We start from the raw sequence: 12,330 nt of genomic DNA on the forward strand, positions 1-12,330 counted from the left end.
CCATCAATGAGCAGTTTTCCTTAAAATATCCTATGATTTTGGTTCAGTTCACATATTTAGCTGTTTAGTTACTTGTGGCATAAGCAGTTCACAATATTTTGCTCATTGTCTCTTTAGAAAGACCTAGAAGCTGAAACACAAAGCAAAAAAGATTTCTTCTGGTGACAGCATAGCATCCTGAGTTTCACTTGCCAATTAAACAAATCTTTGTTGAGTGTCAGGCACCGCAGCAAGTGCTCAATACACCCCTGGGGGCCCTGCCCCAGTGGCATTTAGAGGCTGGTACTAGTGTGGTTTAGCAGGAGTACTAGGCTGAGGCTGAAACATGTGCTTTTTTCAGCCTACTCTGCCTTGTCATTTCATGGGAAAAGCCACTGCCCAATTCAAAATGAGGAAGTCAGACTAGATCACTTCAAAGATCATTTCCAGCTTTGGGATTTTAAAAGTTGAATGAAACCGTAATAAATATTTTACTACCTTTTTTATATGTAATGAGTTCTAATTTTTAAAAAATGTTAGGAGTTCCCATCATGGCACAGTGGTTAACGAACCCGACTAGGAACCATGAGGTTGTGGGTTCTATCCCTGGCCTTGCTCAGTGGGCTAAGGGTCCAGCGTCTCCTTGAGCTGTGGTGTAGGTCCCAGATGCGGCTCAGATCCCAGATCCCCAGTTGCTGTGACTCTGGCGAACGTAGGCCGATGGCTACAGCTCTGATGGACCCCTAGCCTGGGAACCTTCATATGCTGCAGGTGGGGCCCTAGAAAACACCAAATATATATAAAATTTTTTTAAAGACAACTGCAGTGGGACATGAGAAAAGCATTTTACATATATTACCGTTATTCATCCTTTCCAAAGTTCTGTGAAGTAGGCACAGTTAAGCACAGTTTTCAGACCAGAAATCTAAGTGCCTTCCCTAAGATCACATAACTAGCAAGGAGCCCGTGGAACACAATCCAGGTCTTCCAGGACAGAACTGGAGACCTTGCACAGTCACTGCCTTTTTAAACTACCTTTGATGTTTGTCCCTAGTTTTCAGCAGTAGCATTTCCAGGTCCTGGCTGGGACCTACCAGCTGTCAAATTTTGGTGTTTCACTTTTTGTGCCATTCACCCACTTCCTTAAGGGGATGGGTTTGTACCAAGCTCCAGCCAACCAGAGGAACAGCTATTTTCCGGATGTGCCTGGATGATGGACAGCAGCACAGCGCATGCTCATTGAGGCTCTCCCCTCCGAGCGGATTCAAAGAACTTACGTGCTCAGTTTGAAATATACAAGCTGAAGAGCCAGAATTATACATCTGTTCTCTTGACTTTTTAACCAAAGAGTGCTAGTTTATTGCTGAGCTTAAGGATAAAAGAAGCAAGAAATGAAAGTTGGGTTGATTTTTTTTTTTTTTTTTTGAGTTTCCTCCCTGCTAAGTACAATCAGATGTTGGACTCTCAGAGCCCAGTGCTGGGTGGATGTTCACCCTACTTTGCCTCTCAATTTATCAGCTCATTTTTTTTTTTGAAGTAACACTTTTCATCACAAAAGAAAACCCAGGACCCTTTACAGATATTTTCAGTTAAATGTATCAAACAGACCCAATGTTGTGCCAGAAAAAAAATCAGATCAACTCAAACAGGAATGATATCAAAACTGATTTATGAGGTTTTGTAGGGAAACAACTGTCCTTTCATCTCTGGATACACAGTTTATCTTTGACCCTGGAGTACTCGATGGAATTGGGGGCAAAAGGGTACCTATTCAGAAATCTTCCAAGACCTGAGGAGCTCCATCTTGAACCAGAGATCAAACACTTTTTATGTTCTTTCTGGTCCAGGATTAAAATGGCAGACCTATTCTATTTAAATTCACAAGTAAAGAATCAATCAGGGGACTCTGCTGCCTCAGCAAACACTTTCATCCAAAAGAAGAAATTATTTGTGATATCAAAACCAGTGAATTCCTCTACTGAGTATCTCAAAGATGAAGTCGGATGAGCCTTTTTCAAATGTAGTAAGGTAAATGAATTAGCCAGTGGTCTGACCTGTTTTTTCATTGGGAAAAGAAAGTGCCAAAGTTCTCTGTTCACCTCTGTCTCTAAGAAATGTGTGTTCCTTTTGGACACATGACTCAAGAAACTTCTCTATACCTTCATCCTATGGCCAGGAGGATCTTTTTCCCTAGGCCAGAGATTTATATGTGCTTTCCAGGTATACCTCCCAGAGTTCCTCCAGATTTCTGTACCTGGATATTAGCACAGGAGTATATCAGGTATACAGGGTTTTTTCAGAAAATACAGAGATGTCTGAGCACCTAAAGATACCAGGACCAACAAACTGCAGTGGGTACCACCAGTGGCCTGTTTGACTCAGGAGTCTCTTTTCTGGTCTCTGGTAATATTGCCTAGCCCTTATGTCTTCATCTTCCTGGCTAGGGTTGATTGGTCTAGGATGGAACTTCACCCAAGCCTGACCAACCAGAGCTCTTTCCCAGGACTTTTAACTGGGATAAGGGCAGGAATTCAGTATTCTCATGGGTGAAAGCTATGAAATAGGATGCTTGGGAGGGACCTTGTCTGCAATGAGAGAGAATGGAGGAGAAATGCAGCAAGAAGAAGCCATGATACATGATGGATAAGAAAGAATCCTGGACAAAGATAAATGTCCTAGTTTCAGTTTTTCCTTAGGTCTGAAATTCTTTCTTGATTTTTCTGAGATTTTATTTACTAATCCTTCCTCAATTATATAAGAAACCCTTGTTACCATTGGGGATACCTGGGGGATGGGGTGGAAGGGATGGATTTGGGGTTTGGGATTGGCATATGCACACTGAGGTGTATGGAACAATGGACCAATGGGGACCTGCTGTGTGGCACAGAGAACTCTACCCAGTATTCTGTGATAATCTACATGGGAGAAGAATCTGAAGGAGAATGGATATGTGTGTATATATGAGTAGGTCACTTTGTTGTTACAGCAGAAATTATCATAAACTTGTAAATTAACTATATTTCAATAAAACTTTTAAAAAGAGGGGAGGGGGGAAAGAAGCACTTGTATTCCTCTACATTTCTGTTTAAATGAAATGGTTAGGGTTGGATTTCTGTCACATGCAATACAAAGTATTCTAACACACCATTCAATACATAATACTCCTGTAAGCAGGAGTTGATGCATATTCTTCTCTCAGGTACATAGTTTGGGGGGGAGGGGGCAGTGGGATTTCTTCTGCAAACCTGAAGTTCTAATCTACACCATGGTAGTAAGTAAATTTGCCCTAAATCTGCAGAATATACAGTCAAAATTATTCAAGATAGACTGAATTTTGAGAACAAGCATGAATGAATCATGAACATGCCTTCCTCATACCCTGCCCCAACCTTCATTTCAGTCCTAGTTTACTCTGTTATTATTTAGGATAAAGATCTCCCATGAGCAAAAGACCTAAGGATTATAGTAGGAGTCTGGAAAGAGGAACATTTCCATCCTATCCTGATTTGGCAACACCTACTACCTGGCCTTCTCACCCTCGGTAAGCTTCACCTTGAGTGTAATTCATTTTCAATCACTAATTCATTAGCAGAAAGTTAAGTACTGAAAAAACTGAATTACTCTTTAGCTCCTAAATACCCGAGGTATGCTAGTGATGAATTATGGAATAATTGCATTCTGTATTTTCTCACAAAGAGTGCTGGGTTCTGGTTAAGTGTTTCAAAATAATATAGTCTTGGAAATCCTGTCTTATTTAAAAATCAGCAGTAGGTATAAGAATGAGCTGGTAGCCTATGCTTATGGACATCTCCATTATAAAAATTTCCCTTGATCACAAATGTGGGTTATAAGCTAAAAGGCTTTTCTGAAAATTTTTTTAAAAAAGCAGGTTAGAACCTAGAATATAGCTACCAGAGCACTCCATTTTTTTGGAAAATTACAAAGATGGAAAAGAATAACTATTCAAAGTTAACATACATATGCTTTTTTGGGTTTTTTTTTTTTTTTTTGGTTTTGGTTTTGGTTTTTTTGCCTTTGATGGCTGCACCTGCTGCATATGTAAGTTCCCAGGCTAGAGGTCAAATCAGAGCTACACATGTTGGCCTACACTTTAGCCACAGCAATACCAGATCCTAGCCGCATCTGTGACCTACACCACAGCTCACGGCAATGCTAGACCCTTGACCCAATGAGCAAGGCCAGAGATCAAACCCACATCCTCATGGATACTACTCGTGTTAGTTTCCACTAAGCCGTGACAGGAACTCCCTTAACTTATATTTTTTGGGTGCACATAATATAGGATCTAATTTAAATCTATGTGACATCCCAGGGACATGTATATAAGTATCTCCACTTTAGGGACAAAAACAAAAAGGCATAGAATATTTGTCATTTGAACAAAATTGTACAGAAACTGAGTACATCACAATGAGACGTTTATGAAAAAAACTTCCCTAGTTCCTTTGGTTAAATGGAAAAGTGTGTGAATCCATGTTTTCTCAGTAGCTATCTGATCCATAAGATCATAATGAATCATTACTATCTGGTAGCAGATGAGCCAAAAGGCAGGCAGAACTGTGAAGTTAAATTTACAAATTCCAACCCAAAATTGGTTCAGGGAGTTCCCATGATGGCGCAGCGGAAACGAATCTGACTAGGAACCATGAGGTTGTGGGTTCAATCCCTGGCCTCGCTCAGTGGATTAAGGATCTGGTATTGCCATGTGCTATGGTGTGGTCACAGACACGGCTCAGATCTGATGTTGCAGTGGCTGTGGCGTAGGCCAGCAGCAACAGCTCTGATTAGACCCCTAGCCTGGGAACCTCCAAATGCTGCTGGTGCAGCCCTAAAAAGACAAAAAAAAAAAAAAATTTGGTTCAGCTAAGGAACTGGTTCATTAGATTGTGGAGATTGAAAAGTCCTGCCATTTGCCATTTGCAAGCTGGAGACCCAGGATAGCCAATGGTGTCGTTTAGTCTGAGTCCAAAGACTTACGAACCAGGGGAGCCGATAGTGTAAATCTTAGTCCAGGGCAGGAGAAGATGAAATAAGATGTTCCAGGTCACACAGTGAGGCAGGCAAAGGGGGCATATTCCTGCTTCCTCTGCTTTTTGTTCTATTCAGGCCCTCCATGGACTGGATGATGTCACCCTCAATTGGGAGGCCAACCTGCTTTACTGAGTCTACTGATTTAAATGCTAATTTCATTGAGAAGCACCTGTATAGACACATCCAGAAATAATGTTTAATCAGGGCGCCCTGTGGCCTAGCCAAGCTGACACATAAAATTAACCCCTTGTCAATTTGGCACCCACATGCATCTCCTTAAACCATACATAATCTTTAAATAAAACAATAATAAGGTCATAATTCTGCCTGACATGACATAACTATCCTGTGTAAATGAAACCACACAAACCCCTTCCTTGGAACAGAAAGTCCTTGAGGTTTTCTCTTCTTGATCTCCCATAACTTACAGGCGATGATATAAAATTAACAATACTTAAAATACTGTGATATAAAATTAATACATTTTATGTTACATGATAAAGGAATAAGAGAGAAAGAAAACAAAGATTATACACTCACTTACACACAGACGTTCATTGTGAAACAGGGAGGAAATATTCATGACCCTACCTCTGAGGAGGGAGAGGGTTTCAACTTGTCAGAAAGAGGCAGATCCTGGCCCAAGGTAGCCAGCCACCGTGGCTGTGGCCATTATTATTACCACGTCATCTACTGTTCATAATCCACTCTGTCATGGAGGCAGCCTTAGGATCCTCTGTGCACTTAGTGCTGCAAAGCAGCCCCTGCAAGAGTCAGAACCTATAGCATAGATGAGAAAGACAATGATGTATTCCTTATGAGTAAGGATGGCTCAGATGCCTTTGTCTTCCAACTCTGATAACAGAGCACTTTCCTGGGCAAAGAGGGAAAGTTGCACAACAAGCTGAGAAGCCACAGTGAAAGTGGGTGGGTACATTCCATGGTTGAAAAGAAGGAAGCAGGATGCTGGCCAGGTTGGTTGGCAAGTTTGGTTCTTAGGGACATGAAGTCAGTTAGCCGTGTCATGTTGAGAACACCTACATGACTGTACCAGTAGCACAATGCGATAATGTCCTCACCAGACCTGCAGGCAGCTTTGACCCATGTTTCCTAATGACCAATCTTCCCAGACAGCTACCCCCACTTCTACCAATACAACACTGTGTGCCTTTCCCTCTAGATTCAACAGTCATTTCTTTTATTGTAAGTACTTCATGTTTAATCAATGTCTACTCAATTTACACCATTTCTCATTCTATGTCCCCACTTTTCCAATCTGGTCACCTCCAAGAGGGGGAGGAAAAAATTGTGTGCAGTGCCTAAGGGTATGGATATTAGAGTCTGAGAGAACCAGAAAGCTTGGGGAAATTCTTTACTCAAGCTTCACTCTCCTCATTTGCATGTATAACTCTTGCTAAGACTTTTAAATGAAAGCACATCCTAAGTAGCAGATACTAGCTAACTCACTGGCCAGTATGCTTACACACATATGTACACACACCTACACACATACACAGCCTGGGGATAAAAAAGCTCACTGGGATGAAAATCAAGGGATCTGCAACCTTGAACAATCACACTCCTTCTCTGGGCCATACTATCCTCACCTGTACAGTGAAGTCTTAAACAGTTGGCCCTCAGTATCCATAGGTTTCACATCCACGAATTCAACCAAATGGCGTATCGCTGGTTGAATCCACAAATGCGAAATCAACACATACAGACTAGGTCATCTCTAAGAACCTAGTCTAAGATATAGAGTCCACATTAAGCTGATAGTAAGGCAGCTCAACATGAATCGGCATGGGATGTGTCCTAAGATATAGCACTAAGAGAAAAAGCAAGGTGCAGAACCATGCACATGTAATCTATTCGTGCATCTGTGTTCCATGGACTATCTCTGGAAAAATATTATAAGGAATTAGCAATAGCAGTTGACTCTGAAGAGGGATTCAGGAGCTTGCTTTGCACAGCATACCCTTTGTAGTCTTATACCATGTGCATTCTTCACCAAAATTTTTTTAATAATTTAAAATCTAGAAAAGAGGCCCATATTACAAGTAGGTACAAAATGGCTACTTTTTATTATAGTGTATTGCCACCTGCATGTAGTTTGCTTTTATAATAATTTTGTGTTTACTATAATGTTGAAAATTAAATGACACAGTCTGCAGTTCTGTGGAATCTTGAGGCTAAATTTTTCCATCTTAATAATTAATCTTAAAACCATGCAATTCTCCTTGTAGTCTGCTTGAAGTTACAGGCTCTTAGTGAAAGGGAAATACCTCCTAGGGTATATACCATGGGTCAGAGGTGGGGAGAGCAACCTGATTATGGATCAGGCACTTTCTATAGATTATATTATTTAATCCTCTTAACAATTTTCTGTGCTGTTATTGTCTCCATTGCACAGAAGAAAAAAGGAAAGTTCAGAGAAGTGAGGTGACTTGCCAAGGAAGAGCTAAATTTTAAACCCGGCTTTAACCTGACTCCAAGCCTATATGCATTCCAGTTTGCCATGCTGCCTCCTGGAAGTAATCTAAGGGAACAGGTTCACATTAAGAATATTGGTCATTTAAGTGGGTGGGGAAAGGAGGGGAAATACCATATAAAAGGTAGACTAGAGCTGACTTAGTGACTATGAGCCATGTCTGTTTCCTGCTGAGGCTTTTTAGCATCAGGGCAAGCTTCTTAAACACATCCTCTGGTTCATGCCTCAGATGGCCCCCTGGACAATTTAGCTTTATTCTATATAAAGTGGATTTTAAAGAATCTCTTTCCAGAGGATTAATGCTACAGATGGAGTCCAGGCTGAATAAATGGGCCAGAGACACCACAGCTCAGTGGTTCTGTAGGGTCTTCCTGCCACATGACAGGCATACAGTCCAGCCGGGATTCAGACTCTGACTTTCAACAGCCAAGTCTTTCAGGCCCATTTCATCTAGCTTTTTTTGCAGATATATGGAAGAAAATCTGAGACCCAGAGAAGCAAGAGGCCAGAAATAGGAAGCAATGGGTCAGAACTCCATTTTCCCACTTCTCTGTCCTTCCTCCTACACCAAGATGCAGCCATGAAAATGAGCCATTTTTCATTTCTGCGAGATCCTGTAAGATGCTGATTAGGAGTATTATCTCTGAAATTCCAGTGACTTAGGACTCTTCTCTATGCAGCCATGCCCCTGTATTATCCTGGGCAGATTGTTTCACTTCTCTAAGCCTGTGTTCTTACATGCAGAATAAGGATAACAATTACACCTACTTTACAAGCTAAACTTTGTGTTACAAAGTTACAAATTAAACTTTTTGTTTAAACAAGTTAAACAAAATGACAGACAAAAAAATGAAGTTTTTTTTTTAGAGTTAGAAGTGGATTTTGCACACACAAACATTAAGTATATGGATGCTTCTCTTTCAGTAGACTCTGAGCCCTTAGAGTGCAGGGATCATGCCTTATTCGTCTTTGAAACTAATTTAGGAGAAGGATTGGCTATATTCCAAGAACCCACTACATCCAGGCTTCCAATGAGGTGTTTCCTAATGGAGATTGCGTTGACTTATACCACGTAACTCTCCACAGAGACTAAGAGAATGTACCTTACTTGTAAGGCTTGGCTGAGAGAAGACAACAGAAATTAACTGAATTCATCAGATCCCACCCTTAAGTCTGAAAGAAGAACTTACAATACAAGGGGACAACAGATGGTAAGGAAAGAAGCCAAAAGGTGCACATAGAGAAAGCAGTAAATAGAAACTGCCATGGGAAGTAAAATAGGGAAAAGAGCATGGGAACAGAGGAAAAGCAGACACAAACAGAAGATGCTTCATCAGAACAGAGAAGCCCCCGTTTATCAGGAGGAATTACATTCAGCTCTTTGTATCCAAGAGCCAGTGACAATGGCTCATGCATGGAAATGGTTATTATCTCCCATAAAAGAGGAACGAAAAGAGGAAAGCAATCCAGGGCTGGAAGGGCAGATCCTCAAAGTGAACAGGCATCTATCTAGGCTTTTTTGATTTCTCTGCTCTAGTCTCCTTTGAACATGACTGCCAACCTCAAGGTCATAAGATGCTACAAGATACTTCCAAATTCCAGAAAAAAGAAGGCAAAAGGAAAAAAAAATCCAAATGTGCTCCTCCTTGTTTTTTCAGTCCCTGGAGGGATGTCCAGAAATCCACCCATAGTTGATCATCTGCCTCTTGATAGCCACACTCAAATGAAAACCTAGCTGGAAATGCAGCCTTTCGGCTGGGCATGCCACCAGTCCAAATAAAACCAGGACTGTCTTTCTGAAAAAAAGGAGAGTAGACAATGAAGAAGCAACTAGCAGTTTCTGCTGCTTTCCCTGCGTCATGCATTTTAGTTGCCAAGGTAACAACAAGGACATAAAGTTGCTAGACCTAGACTGAATAACCTTCTAGTGCCCAGAACACGTTCCAGTCTTTGGGAGAGATTTCCATCTTCCCTATTTCCTTATCTCTCCTTAAAGTAAAATCTTATGTATTTTTTAGATGACTTAAGTAATCCCCTGGGGGCTTTTTCTACTTAAAAGAATCTAAATAACATATACCCACTTTCCAGCATGTATCTGGCACACAAAAATTCTCAGTAGATATTCATTAAACTGGGAGTTCCCGTCGTGGAGCAGTGGTTAACGAATCCGACTAGAAACCATGAGGTTGCAGGTTCGGTCCCTGCCCTTGCTCAGTGGGTTAACGATCCGGCGTTGCCGTGAGCTATGGTGTAGGTTGCAGACGCGGCTCGGATCCTGCGTTGCTGTGGCTCTGGCGTAAGCCGGTGGCTACAGCTCCGATTGGACCCCTAGCCTGGGAACCTCCATATGCTGGGAGCAGCCCAAGAAATAGCAAAAAGACAAAAAAAAAAAAAAAAAAAAAAAAAGATATTCATTAAACTGAAATGAATACAATCAACAACCCCCAAATCACATAGCTCTATCATCTGCTCTCTGCCTGCTCTGAGTCTTCAGATGCATTATCTCAGAAAACAGTCCTGGATATTTTGTATTTTTCACTGAGATTGTGCCGATGGTTCCTGCAAAGTCATCATTTAATGACAAGTGTTTAGGTGCTTTCTGGCTTGTACATCACACTGGGTCCTTCATTGTTTTAGTGGGTAAGTTGGAGGATGATGGTCCTTTGTTGATTTCATGGTTATTGTCACCAAACCTGAGTTTCCTAGCAAATTGGAATAACTAAAGCTAAATCCACTTCTTTCCTGCAAGAACTCTTAAATCTACAAGTTTCATTTTAAAGGTTTGGATTGAAATTTAAAAATAGAGAAAGGGAGGATGAAAGTAAATTGATTCACATCCAAACAATCCATGCCTTAAATGTCAGGAAATCACCATGGACTTTCTCCAAGGAAGAAGGCAGAGGATGTTAAGAAGCAGAAGAGCTTGCCTGTAGTCATGAAGTATAGTAGAGAGAAAAGCAATTTATGTTAAGATCCCAGATATAAATGTTTGAAAGCCATACCTTAGTAGTCTATACCTCTCAGAATTCAATATTGCCCAGCCCACAGTAAGTGCTTAATAATTTTTTGTTGAATTAAGTGTAAATCAAGTCTAAAGAATCATAACTATGGATTTATATAAACAATAACAAGTAGAATGAAAGTTCATCTTCATTCTGCTTGAACAGATTCAGACTATCTAAATCAATAATATCAATTAAATGTTTTGATATTTTTAACTGTATTAAATACAATTTTTAATCAAAATTGACCAGCTGTTAAGGTAGGTTAAACAGAAGAGAAGCCAGGTTTGTAATTCATTCATTATGTATTAGCATACAGACAAAAACCTTAATATAATTAATTTCAAAAATTTGTATAAAATTAATTGTATTCAAAAGCAAAGCATCTGCTTATATATAACAGGATTTTCTGTGCCACACCTCAAAAAACATCACAACTGGAAAAATCAACAAAGTTAGGCCATTTTTCCAGTATAAACATTTTTGAGAATTTCATTACTCAATTAGGATTATGCAGAATAAAGATGCAATGTTCTTATTCACAGTGATGTCCAATTAAGATATTAAGTGAATTGAAAAAAAGAATGTATATATGTATGTGTAACTGGGTAACCTTGCTGTACAGTAGAAAATTGGCAAAACATTGTAAACCAACTATAATGGAAAAAGAAAAAATCATTATAAAAAAGATATTAAATGAATTGTTTCTTTGCGCCATCTTTTCAACTAAAATAACAAATTGTGGTGTGACTTTTTTAAAGAACTTGGATGGGAGAGAAAAACACTTCCTCTAATCCTTCCCATAGGTAGTTTGTCACAAAATCAGAAATTATTGGAGTTGAAAAAAAATATTTTCCTCATTCAGCAAAAATTTCTTGATTCAGTTGTATACTAGGACCTGGGATACAAAGATAAATAAATCAGAATCCCTGCTTGTTGATTCAATTTTATGCCTAACACAAGGTTTCTGTCTATATTTCACATGAAGACCTCTAAAGGCATTTGTCCATGAGGCAGGCTAACCCATTTATGGACAACGCAAACTGAAAGATGGTGCTCCTTTAATTAATTATCTCATCCTTTGAAACATCCCCTTCTTAGTCATAATTGTTTCTTCTGGAGACTCCCAAGGGCCCTTAATTCTTTCTTTGAAATGACACCATTTCAAATTTATCAAGACACATATCAAGCCCTTTTCCCTTAAGATCTCTCTTCTCCAGGTCATCATCCCTATGCTCGTAACTGTCTACAGTTGTGAGACAAGACTTGGAGACCCTTTACCATCCTCATCCTTGATTCCACTCCTCCTATGGAACCAAGTCCATCGATGTCCCCATTAAAAATGCAATGCCCAGAACCTGACATAAGTTCCCAGATGTGATCTGATTGGGAGCTGAAGAGTAGGGGAAAATACATTATAGTTAGCACCACCCTTGACCTGGAAACTCTACTAATGGAATCCAAGTTTGCATTAGCAATTTCTTATAGCCATGACTCATTCTTGGTTCTTTTTGATCTTTGTGATTCCCTATGATTCTCATATTATTTTCTCATAAACTAATGTCAAGTCAAATATCCCTCAACATATAATTTCATAATTGGGGTGACAGTTGCTTTCAAAATAATACAAGATTTTTTTCCTTTTTTCCCATCTATATAGTCCCAGTATAAGCCTAATTCTGCCAACAACAATAGTGGTCAGACCGCCCAACCTAATGTCATGCACAGATTGATAAAATATCTTATATATCTTCATTTGCTAGCCAAGACATAGTCCAAAATGAGAGGCTCCATGGGCCATTAGAC

Source organism: Sus scrofa, chromosome 1 (genome assembly GCF_000003025.6).
Source record: "Sus scrofa isolate TJ Tabasco breed Duroc chromosome 1, Sscrofa11.1, whole genome shotgun sequence".
NCBI lineage: Eukaryota > Metazoa > Chordata > Mammalia > Artiodactyla > Suidae > Sus > Sus scrofa.